This window comes from Mauremys reevesii, linkage group 15 (genome assembly GCF_016161935.1).
Source record: "Mauremys reevesii isolate NIE-2019 linkage group 15, ASM1616193v1, whole genome shotgun sequence".
NCBI classification, from domain to species: domain Eukaryota; kingdom Metazoa; phylum Chordata; order Testudines; family Geoemydidae; genus Mauremys; species Mauremys reevesii.
The window spans coordinates 30,576,539-30,588,574 of record NC_052637.1 but is presented as its reverse complement, the minus strand read 5'-3'; the positions used below and the strand labels follow the sequence as shown (position 1 = coordinate 30,588,574).

Here is a 12,036-nt window from a genome sequence, read left to right as displayed (position 1 = left end):
CTGAAGGACAGTTCAGGTTCCCGAGTAGACAAAGCTTTTGTCTCAGTATATAAAGCAGTATAAACAAGTCATTGTCTGAATGAAATGTTAGTTTGTACTGATTTGCTAGTGCTTTTTATGTAACCTGTTGTAAAATTAGGCAAATATCTAAATGAATTGATGTACGGGTGTACCCGATTGAGAACCACTGGTAGCCTACTATTACATATTACTTGGCATGACATTTTTATAGAAACTCTGAACGATGTTCACAAATTTCTGAAGGATTCTGTAGTGGTATAGCAACTTTCATAAAACTGTTCTATCCACTGTGCCAAAGCTTTTTGGAAACATATACGATTCATATAAAGCAGTGACTGCCATTTGATCAACAGTTCTATGAAAAGACGTAGGGTTACTATTTGATCTATACATGATCTCTCCCGCCTGACCCCTGCCTGTTCTTGTTGTAACCTTGAGTCTACCACTTTCTTTACTCTCTCTAGAATAATGTGTGTAAATACGTTACTTGGGATAGACAGCAATGGAAAGTCCCTCCAGTTTTTACACTGACTGAGATCTCCTTTCTTTGGCAGCTTCACTATATGACCCTTTTTCTATTTGTTTGGTATTTTTTCTTTTTCCGATACCTTTAGTGACCTGAAAATGAAAAAGGAATCCTACAAAAAGTGGAAACATAAACAAATTGCTAAGGAGGAGTACAAAAGAATAATGCAAGCATGTAGGGACAAAATTAGAAAGGCAAAGGCACAAAATGAGTTACACCTAGCAAGTGACATGAAAGGCAATAAGAAGAGGTTCTCTAAATACACCTGTACCCCGATATAACGTGACCCGATATAACACGGGTTCGCATATAGTGCGGTAACTCCAGGGCTCTGGCAGCCAGGGCCGGCTCCAGTCCCCAGCGCGCCAAGCACGCGCTTGGGGCAGCATTTTGCCGGCAGGGCGGGTCCGGCGGACCTTCCGCAGTCATGCCTGCGGGAGGTCCGCTGGTCCCGGGGCTCCGGTGGACCTGCCGCAGGCATGACTACGGAGGGTTCGCTGGTCCCGTGGCTCGGGTGGACCTCCCGCAGGCATGCCTGCGGATGCTTCACTGGAGCCGCGGGACCAACCAACCCTCCGCAGCTGCGGGAGGTCCACTGGAGCCGCGGGACCAGCGGACCCTCCGCAGTCATGCCTGCGGGAGGTCTGCTGGTCCCGCGGCTCCGGTGCACCTCCCGCAGGCATGACTGCTTGGGGCGGCCAAATTCCTAGAGCCGCCCCTGCTGGCAGCAGGGCTCGGGCGGCGCTTTAAAGGGCCCGGGGCTCAGGAATGGACAAGGTATACTTGGTCCTGACTCAGTGCAAGAAGGTGGACTAGATGACCTCTGGAGTTCCGTTTCAGCCCTACATTACGATTATTCTTTGCTACAGCTCAATAGGATTTCCTTGAGGGGCACATCTCTCTGGCAGTCTTGGCCCTCACATAGTTTTAGTTGAGAGACAGCTGCCGGGGCAGAGAATCCAAGAGGCACAAGAAGAGTTCACTTTCTAGGAGGTGATTTTTTAAATGGACAAAACTGATTACCCAGGCAGATTGAGGGATACAGCAACCATCTAAGGACTCCGGAATGACTTGGTTCTAGCTATTGAGGAGAGAGTGGGCAGATGGAGGAAAGCTGCAGGTCTCTTGAGTGCACATGGAGTGAGGCAGTTTGGTGGGAGAAATTTAATTTGCTACAAATTAGACTTAGAACAAGCCTAGATTTATAACTTTCTGATCAAGGTGCCTGAAACAGACACCAATTGTGTGTCACTAAAGGCAGGAGAACACTTTCAGTTATAACTCCCCAAGCCCAAACACCCAGGTAAGGGCTTTTCTACACTTAGAATTTTTCCAGAATAGCTATTCTAGAATAACTTCATGTGTGGACACTCATTCTGGAATAAGAGTGCCTTTTTCCAGTTTAGCTTAAGCCACTTTGGAAGTATGTGAAGCACCTCTAAAAAGTCAAGCCTTAAATAATTTGCCTGCGGCCACACATCATCATCAGTGGCCTTGGGTAAAAATTATTTAGAGCTTGATATCATCATCATCTGGGAAATAAAGAACCCAGGAATCCTGACTTCCAGGTGTCCTGCCCCAATTACTAGGTCCTCTCCCACATTTTTCTACAGTGAATGCAAGAAGCCCAGCAGAGGAGGCTGGGGTGGGAGATGAAGCAGGGAAAGCTGAAGTGAAGAGAATTTTTGCCTGGAATAAGTTGGGAGAGGAAACTGGATGGAAAAAAAAAGTCAGAATTCCCTTACCTACTGCCCCAAAACACAAAATAAAAAGAAGCCTGAGGAAGCCTGATAAATTAATTATATGCAGATCTTCAGGGACTGGTGAAATTTAAAATATGGGCCACGGTGAGCAAAGCGTAACCTTTGCATGGTCGGTAGTAAATTAAAGAGAGTTCAACAAGGCCCCAATGTGAACAGTCATGTAGCACGGAATAAAATTACTCACCTTACCAGCTGAGAAGCGATGGACACCCCCAACCTGTTGCCTTCCCGGTGATTGAAAATATTTGCTGTTTAGGAAGAATTATCAGGGAGAGGAGGGGAGATGAATTTTCATTCTTCAGGGGAAAGAAGTTTCATCAGAGAAGCAAAGATGACAAAAGCTGATTTGCTGCTCGAGAGCCCCAGGGAAACTGGGTCAATTATGAAACCTGCCTGGGATTTCTCAGACAGCAGCTGGGAAGTCTGTCAGAACTTGGAGAGAGAAAAAGAAAGTAGGTTCAAGAATGATCAGTGTCATGATGACAGGAGCCTCCTTTGCTCTGTGCGTCGAGGGGATAGTAACTTCTCAGGCATTTGCTTTCCATTGAAATACCTCTTATGTAATATAGCAAAGGGGAGGCCCAATTCTGCTCTCCCTCCAGTATCTTCTACCTAACTTCTTACATTGGTACCTGTCACCACAGACTATACTGATCAGTGACTGCAGCCACAAAATTAGGCCCTCTGCCAGCATTCATATGAATGGGTAGCTTCCTGCACCCATGCATAACCCCATTTACTGATCAAGGGCCATGTTCAGGCACAGGGGCTGATATGATGGCAGGGTCAGAGCCTTAAGATGGCTCATGGGCTTGTAAATTAGCCAGCTGAAAGGCTTAGTAGCCATCTGCTTCAAGTGATCCCATTCAGTTTGGTAGTGGGAAAACTCATCACCACCTAAGGACTACTCAGGAAACTATGTGCAATGAATTGGTGATCACAGCACAGTCCCAAGAAGATGTGTGTCATGTCAGAGAGTCTGTCTACCTGAGCAGCCTGTGAAAGTGTTCTGTGACGATCCACTTACTTTTATTAGAGCTAATGGACAAGAACCTCAGCTGGTGTAAATAAACATAGCTCCACAGGACTGGACCCAGTGAAATTAGTTTATGGTTATACTATGCCCCCCGGCAAAGATTTCTGCCTTTGCCCCTATTTTGCATGTGTGGCACCACAGGCCAGTGAAATAAAGTATACCATTAGGGAGCAAAACATATTCCTTGTATGAGGAATGTTAGCCAAGATCAAGCTGAGTATCAGTCTAACACACAATAGATTATCAGGGAACTATGTTCACCAAGGGCCCCATTTTCCATTGTGCTGCACCTTTTGCAGTCATTTACACAAGTGGGTATAACACCCTACTTTTCTAATGTGCTAGTATTCAGCAATCACATTGCATCCAGTTTACACTTTTGCAAGTGACTGCACAAGGTAGAGGGCACCCCCTGCATTAGTCTTTTTCTATTAGTCTTTTGAGGTGCCCAACACATCTTTGGGCATATAAAGAAGGCACAGGGTGTAAGTTAGTTGTTCTTCACCTTATGCGGTCATTTACACCACTGGAAGTGGCGTGCAGTGTGGACTTTAAAGGCTATCACATCAGAATGCTATTGTTTTATACCCATTCTGCACCGAGGTAGATGATTGTATGATAGAAGCATGCATGGCAACACAGACAGTCAGGCCACATGGCTTTTCAGGGTTGCAATCTTGGGAACCTAGGAGCCAGTCCTTTGCAGGAGGCTGAAGTCCACAAATCCCATATTTAAAGGCATACAAAGTTTTCTTATAAGCGCTAAGTATTTGTTTTGCATCCCTGCTCCATCTTCCTGAAGAGAACACTTACAAAGCATCTCTTCTTCTGGCTAAGAGGCCCCATTCATTCACACATATCTAGCTCCCAGGCAAATATTGTCATTGCTGCTTCCTAATTTGCTCCAGATGAAAAGCAAACATGATCCTTGGCCTCCCCACGGAGGGAGGAGGCTCTGACACATTCTTCTGGAGAATGGTGAGGACCCAAAGCAATTTCATCCCTGCCACAAAGGGGACAGATTTCATTAAGAAAAAGACAATTCACTCCCTGGAGCAGGAGGCAGCCTCTACCATGGGAAACTGTTCAAACTTGTCTCCCTTCACACCGTCATTTTAATTAAACAAGGATTCTGCCTCGCAAGCATGATCAGAATTCAGAAGCAATTCCATAGCTCAGATGTATGGAGGAATTCTTCAAAAGGGATTACAGGCAGTTTGTTTCTTCTGCGCAGGCTGGGGGATGCACCCTGGCAGCAGGGAGAGTGCCCCACTTACTTGTAAACTGACCTCCCATCAGGATGGGGACCTGAGCTCCTTCCTGACCTCCCTGGGACTCAGTACACTGAATACTTTTTACATATGAGGACTTTTTGTTAGGATGACACAGGGAACATTTATGGGACCCAAGTAATAAAAGGGGGCCTGATCCTGCCCTGCCCCTTGTATTATCATTCATACCTGTGCAAGGCCAGTGCAACACTCCCATTCTGATATGGTTCCTCTTTACCCCCACTTTGCACAGGTGTGAGCCACTCCCCATGGCAGTGGAGAGGTAGCCCTTGTGTATTTTTTGGTTCCATAGCTGATTTAGGCATGAATGTCATACAAATTAGTAGTTTTAATAAGCCCTCAACAGCCAAAACATGAATGAAGTCCTGGGATTTGGCTTTATTCAGGTTCAGCAATATAGCCCATGCTTTCCTACCCCATAGAGGTGCTAGGAGGCTCTTAGGCTCAGGCTGTGAGGCACAGAAAGAAGCTGTGTTTTTACCACAAGATGCTTCCCCACTAAATTCCTTATGGAGATGAAACATTCTAGTTTTACCACAAGGACAACCATGGGCAGGGGGGCATAGGACTGACTTCACCTAGTTACCTCACAGTAAAAGCTACAGGTGCCTTTTCTCCACTAGGATTTTACAACAGGATAGCAAAAGCACATTAGTTATCATGCTGTAAAACACCCACCTTTTGTGCAGTGAAGACAAGCTGCAGCTACTACAGTGATAGGGGCCATAGGAGTGACTAGAGATAACACTGACCAGGTTTTCAAGAGATCTCAGCTCCCATTTAGGCACCTACATGAAGTGACCAGACTGTCAAGAGTACTCAGCAGCTCCCATTATTCTGACTGCACTTTTGAAAACCTGGCACTTCATTTAGGGACCTAAAAGTGAGCTCTCTTGAAAACCTGGCTCCAGGTGTCTGACTTTGTTTGGTTTCTGTGTCACCTAAATGCACAGGCATAGTGCTCAGCCCTGGCATCCCACTGACACTACAGTAAATCAGGAGCAAGTCTGGTTATAGGAGGAAATAACCTTACACTCGCCACCTCTTCCCGACCCAGGAGACCCCGAGCCTCGTTGGGGCCTGTGGCAAGATGTCTGCTTGAGCCACATCCCTTTCATCTGAATTTCATAAAAGCGAATACAAGAGCCAGTTAATTACCACAGATCTCCCAAGGCCCCTGCTAAATCCCCCTTTCCTCCACCAGGCTAACTCATTAAAGGTTTCTTCATCTGCAGGACAAGTTGTCATTTCAATAGGATTATGTCAGTTTTAGATGATCAGGCCGTCCTCATTCTGTAGCAGTGTATTTTAAGAAGCACTCGAATAATGTGTGCTGGTTATGAATGCCAGAGGATTTATGGCCAAATTCTGACTTTGTTTATACCTACCTGTGCAGCTCCATTGGCTTCAATGGAATTGCAGGAGTGTAGCTGAAGGCAGAATCTGGCCTAGCATGTCTTTCGGCTTGGTTAGTAGAACATTATATCTGGGTTATTAATGCTCCCTTTAACTCGGAATATAATGGTCAAGATATTAAACCATTACTGAGAACCTGAGGAGTCATTTTCTTGCTTGCATACAATGTGGATTCTGCTCACTGCATGTTCGCTGTTTCCTAAGAGCTTCTAAATCGCTGCTAGAATTAGGGTGACCAGATAGCAAGTGTGAAAAATTGGGACAGGGGGTGGGGGGGTAATAGGAGCCTATATAAGAAAAAGCCCCAAATATCAGGACTGTCCCTATAAAATCAGGACATCTGGTCACCCTAGCTAGAATGAACCATGTAGTTCACTGACTCACTGGTGTGATGGATTCTTAAATTGATAAGAGTTTACAGCCTGAAGGGATCATTAGATCATTTCATTGGACCTCCTGTATGTCAGAGGTAATTAAATGTCACCTAGTTACCCCTGTATTGAACCCTTCCATCTGACTAAAGTATAACCTCAGTTTTCAGTCTTGAGTTGAACACATCAAGAGATGGAGAATCCACCACTTCCCTTGGTGGGTTGTTCCAGCGGTTAATCACCCTCACTATTAAAAATGTGTGTCTTATTTCCAACTTGTATTTGTCTGGTTTCAGCATCCAGCCTCTGGTTCCCATTATGTCGTTTTACACTAGATTAAAGAGCCCTTTAATACCTACTATTGTCTCCTCTGGAAAGTACTTATACACTGTAATCTTTTTGACAAATTGAACTGATTGCATTCTAAGTCTCTCATTCTAAGGCATTTCCTCCAGCCCTCAAATTATTTTTGTGGCTCTTTTCTGTACTCTCTCTAATTTTTCAACATCCTTTTAAAATGTGGACAACAGAACTAGATGCAACATTCTAGTATCGGTCCCACCAATACAGAAATAAAAATTACCTCACTACTCCTCTGTTTATAAACCCAAGAATCGCATTAGCTCTTTTTGCTGCAGCATTACCCTGCGAGTTCATATAGTGTTCTTGTTCATTACAACCCCTAAATTCTTTGCAGAGGCACTGCTTTCCAGGCTATAATCTCCATTTTGTAGGTATTGACTGCATTCTTTGTTCCTACATGTATAACTTTGCATTTAGCTACATTAAAACACATTTTGTTTGAATGGCCTCCAGCTGACCAAATGACCCAAATAACAATAGGCAGTCCTACGGAGTAATTTACTACTCCATCAGTCAGTGTCATCCGCCAGTTTTATCAGCAGTGATTTTATATTAACTTCCAGATCATTGATTAAAGTGTTGAGTTGTGTCAGGCCAAGTACCAATCCCTGCAGAACCCTCATTCATGAGGATTCTCCATTGACAACTACTTTGAGATTGACCAGTTAGCCAGCTTTTAACCCATTTAATATGTGCTTTATTGAAACTCTATAGTGTTAATCAGTTCCTGGGACTGGAACCACTGTGCTAACTGTCCAGTGGAGCAACCTGCTCCAGCACTTTTTCTTGTCAACCTTTTTCATACTGTGACACTGTGTTACAAAGAGTTTTAAGGAATTCTCCACCCATCTAGGCTTGGGTCCAGCTGGAGGTTCAAAGTGAAAAGAGTTTGGTTCCAAAAGCAGCTGATAGCATTTTTAGTGCTTATGATCTGGTACACAGTGCTGCAGCCCTTCTACCTCATTCTGCTTTGATCCCATCAGATTGTGCAAACTTAAGCTCAGCACTTGGATGGGATACTGCTAAGGAACACCTGGGTGCTTCTTTGACTTAGGCCTGGTCTACATTGGGGAGTGGGGGAATCGATCTAAGTTACGCAACTTCAGCTACGTGAATAACGTAGCTGAAGTCAACGTACTTAGACCTACTCATGCGGTGTCTTCACTGTGGTGAGTCGATTGTTGCCACTCCCCTGTCAACTCCACCTGCACCTCTCACCATGGTGGAGTACAGGAGTCAACAGGAGAGCACTCAGTTTATTGTGTCTAGTCTAGACGCGATAGATTGACCCCCACTGGATCGATCGCTGTCTGCTGATCCAGTGAGTAGTGTAGACGTACCCTCAAAAAAGGAAGAATCCCTTCCCCAAGACACAAATCCTCTTTCTGGCTACATTTTTCACAATGAAGTCACAGCTTTACCATTCCAGGGAGGCTGCAGAAACCTCAGTCTGTGAAGCCTGCTGTAAGTGACAGTTCCTGCTAGGGTTGGTAGATAGCAATAGATACTTAGGAACCGGCAGGTGTCTGTTACCTTTATTGTAACTCTTGCAATTCCTAATCCAAAGAGATGCTTGTTTACTGCTACTGGAAACAATTAATGCTGATCCAAAATAAACATAGTGAGTGATGGGGGCAGTACTACGCAAACTGTCCTAGTGAGTAGGTAGCTGGGAATTCAGCAGAATGCTGGAGGTGATGGACACTATTTCATCTTCCAGCGTGAAGGCTGAAGGCTAGATAAGGAACAGGAAGCAGATGACTGCACTAGTGACATAGCCACAGGCTGTGCAAACAATCCCGAGACACAAAATTGACAGTGATTTCTGGCTGAATGGTTTGCCACTTAAAAATCGTACTGTGTGTGTAAAAGGTGCTACTGCTCTAAATCTGCTTTTGAATTCTAAATCCATTTGTACTGTGATCATATAAAAATTCGTTTCCTCCCCTCCCTCATGTTTTTAAAGAGAAAATTAGAAAGACAAAGTGGATGAGGCAATATCTTTCATTGGACAAACTTCTGTGGGTGAAAGAGACAAGCTTTTGAGATACACAGATCTGGTCTTCAAGAAATTTGCAACAAACAAAAGTTAACACTTCTGAGTCATGAAGGGACCTTGAATGAAACTAGAACATTTTCATGTGCAATTTAGGACACAGGAAGTGTCACTTCTGCATACTCTCATTGGAGGGAAGGTCGCCTTGAGAAGGGCAGGGTTGGTCCTTTGCAAAGGCCATAGGAAGTCAGAAGGAAAGGCCGTTGACCCAAGCGGTGGTCAGGAAGCAGAGAGAAGGCCTCCAGGGGAAAGCAGGTGTCACCCCTATGTTTTGTGGGATGACGGAAGAATGTGGGAACTCAGGCAGATATCCAACTTGGAGCACATCTGGGGAGAAGGGGGTCTGGCAGGTGGAAGGATCAGTGATGCGTGTCATTTACTCCATGTGTCATTCCAGGGAGGGAGTCAGGGTGCCTGTTTTGGTAGTGGTGTTGGGAGTTTTCCATCAGCAGGGAGCATTTCAGCAGCTGAACCAGCACTAGGCTCCCACACTCAGCTTTTAAAGTGTGGGAGGCAATGGAAGCAGGAAGCAGTGGCCTTTACTGAGGGAATACATGAATGGAATGCTGAGATAGCATTCCCTCCACACAAACCCAGAACACAGGGTCCTATGCAGCCACAAACTTTGCACAAGCCAAAGTCTGACCTTAGAAGAGAGGGAGCATGGAAAAGGGACAATAGATACATGTCAAATAAGATTTTTCCTCCAATAGCGGGACAATAAAAACCAGTTTGGCATGAGGGAGAGATTGCTCTAATCTAATGTCTGATAACAGTGATAGAAGAGGGCAGTGAGAATACTAAAGAATTGGCAGTTATAGGATGAGACTTCATAGCCTTACTCCCTGGGGTAGGGGGAAAGGAACAGATGCTCCCTTAGATTCATTCAGCAAGCACGCTGACAATTTGTCTAGCTGACAATGGGCCAAAGTAGCCCAAAGTATAATCACTGGGCCACATCCAACCTGATTTTCACCCCCACCCTTGTCTTCCTACATTAGAACTTCCTGTAGCCTCTGCCTTGTACTCAGCACCTGCACAGTAAATCCTCTCCCCACCACCATCTGTCTGCACATATTGCTCCCTTTCCTCTTTGCAGGTGGGAAAACCTTTTTTGAACCATGTAAACACAGTGAATCTGTGTATTTTGGTGTTGAACTGGAGGCTGCCTCCTCTGGTCACCATAGGCACCATAGAGTCTCTCTCTAGACATTTCCTATGTATTAATTGGATTGGTTTGTTTGACTGTTGCAGGGTCTACATTATTCTAAGCAATTTCTGCAGCAGTTTAATAAAACAACAACATAAGAGCCCAGATAAGCACAGTTTGTTAGTGGTCCAACTAATCAGCTCAAAGACCCACTTTGAAATTTAGCCAAGCTCACCATAGATGAGTTCAACAGTCTCAGGGGATTGTTAATTCACACACAGAACACTAGCACTTTTACCATCTGTGACACATGGCTAGAAAGGGTTAAACATCCTGCAAAATAAATAACCCTCAAAAGACATGTGGAGAGATAATGTTTGTGTTTTTGTGTATTTACATATGTATGAGTATGGTCCACAACGTAATCAACAGTCCCTGTCTATGCTGTATTCTGATAATTCAGAGGTCAAAAGAACATCCTAGCATTTAAATGAATTATAAACACGGGATATTTCTGTATTCATCTCTCTTTGAAATGTATAGCAAATAATCTGGGAATTGCCTTATGTTAATTCTATAGCTAAGTACTAGTGATGGACTTCCTTCAAAGTCATGCTAATTACCTTTTGAACTCCAACTTGTCAAAAGACATGAAATTGTATAAAAGAACCTTGGGGCCTGATTCCGTCATCTCAGATCTGCTCAGGGGAAGTTTGAGTCGCAAGACTGAGGTCCCAGTTATGCTGGTACGCCCTGAATATGATATTTGGACATTGGACTATAACCTATGAACTATTTCTAAAAGAACTCTTTGCAGCTACACAGCTCACCATCTCTGCTATGAAATCTGCATCTAAATGAACTGAATTCATGTCTGTATGTATATTGATCTTTTAACCATATTCTCTCTCTTTTGTTTTGTAATAATGTTTAGTTTAGTTAATAATAATTGGCTGTAGTGTGTATTTGGGTAAGATCTGGAGTATTCAATAACCTGGGAGGTAATGTGTCCGATCCTTTGGGATTGGTAGAACCTTTTCTTTTATATGATGAAATAAGGTTTACAGAAATTTTCATCATATTTGACATGGGTACCTGGATGGAGGCCTGAGGCTGGATCACTTTAAGGGAACTGTGTTGTTTGGACTTGAGTAACCAGTGAAGTAATAAAGAAGCTGTTTTGTGCTGGCTTGGTAAATCTAAGTATTGGAATATCCACCAGATTTATGGGGATTGTCTGCCCCATTCTTTGCAGTTCACCTTAACTGAGGGACCATAGCTGGCCCCCTCTAGGACCACGGTCACACTATCAAAGATCTCAAACAGTTTGCAGACATTATTGAATTCAGCCTTACAACTCTGTGAGTACTGTTAGTCCTATTTTGTTTTTAAAGACTGGGATGCATACAGTAGTTAGCAGCAAAGAGTCCTGTGGCACCTTATAGACTAACAGACGTACTGGAGCATGAGCTTTTGTGGGTGAATACCCACTTCGTCGGATACAGCAGTTAGGTGATTTGCCCAAGTTAGTGACAATGAAGAACAGAACTTTGTTCTCTGAGTCCCAGTCCACTGCCGTATCCATTTATATCATATTCTCTCTCAACAAATAAACGTATCTAGAGTTCACAGCAAATCAGTGAAGTCCCAACTCTCAGCCTCAATTCTCTAACCATCAAACAGACAATATGCTTTGCCATCAGGAGAGCACTTTCACATAGGATTCATTAGTGAAAGGCACTGGGTCTGAGATAGCTTCTCCAGCTTATTAGATACAGTGTGGGGAGATCATCACTGCTGTAGACAGGTAGCCTTGGGGAAAACTTTTAAATGTGCACACATGGTATGAAATTTCAAATTCAAGATTAAAAACTGGAAGCCCTTCACTCAGAATAGCGTACTGGGGTTTCTCTACTCTGAGAAAGGCAACTGGAGTCAAAACATTAGTACTTTAATCTGTTTCTTTATCAGCACTGTATGTAACAGCAAAACATGAATTCAGAAAAGCGAGAGACTTGAACTCTGTCGTATTTTGGGAGAAA

The 12,036-nt window shown here is 43.9% G+C and overlaps 1 protein-coding gene across 10 annotated transcripts in view; it reads right to left on the bottom strand.

Annotated features, from left to right (window-relative positions):
- Positions 1–12,036, bottom strand: part of CASKIN2 (CASK interacting protein 2) — a 147,985-nt gene that overhangs the window by 132,267 nt on the left and 3,682 nt on the right. The gene's annotated exons all lie outside the window — the stretch shown is intronic.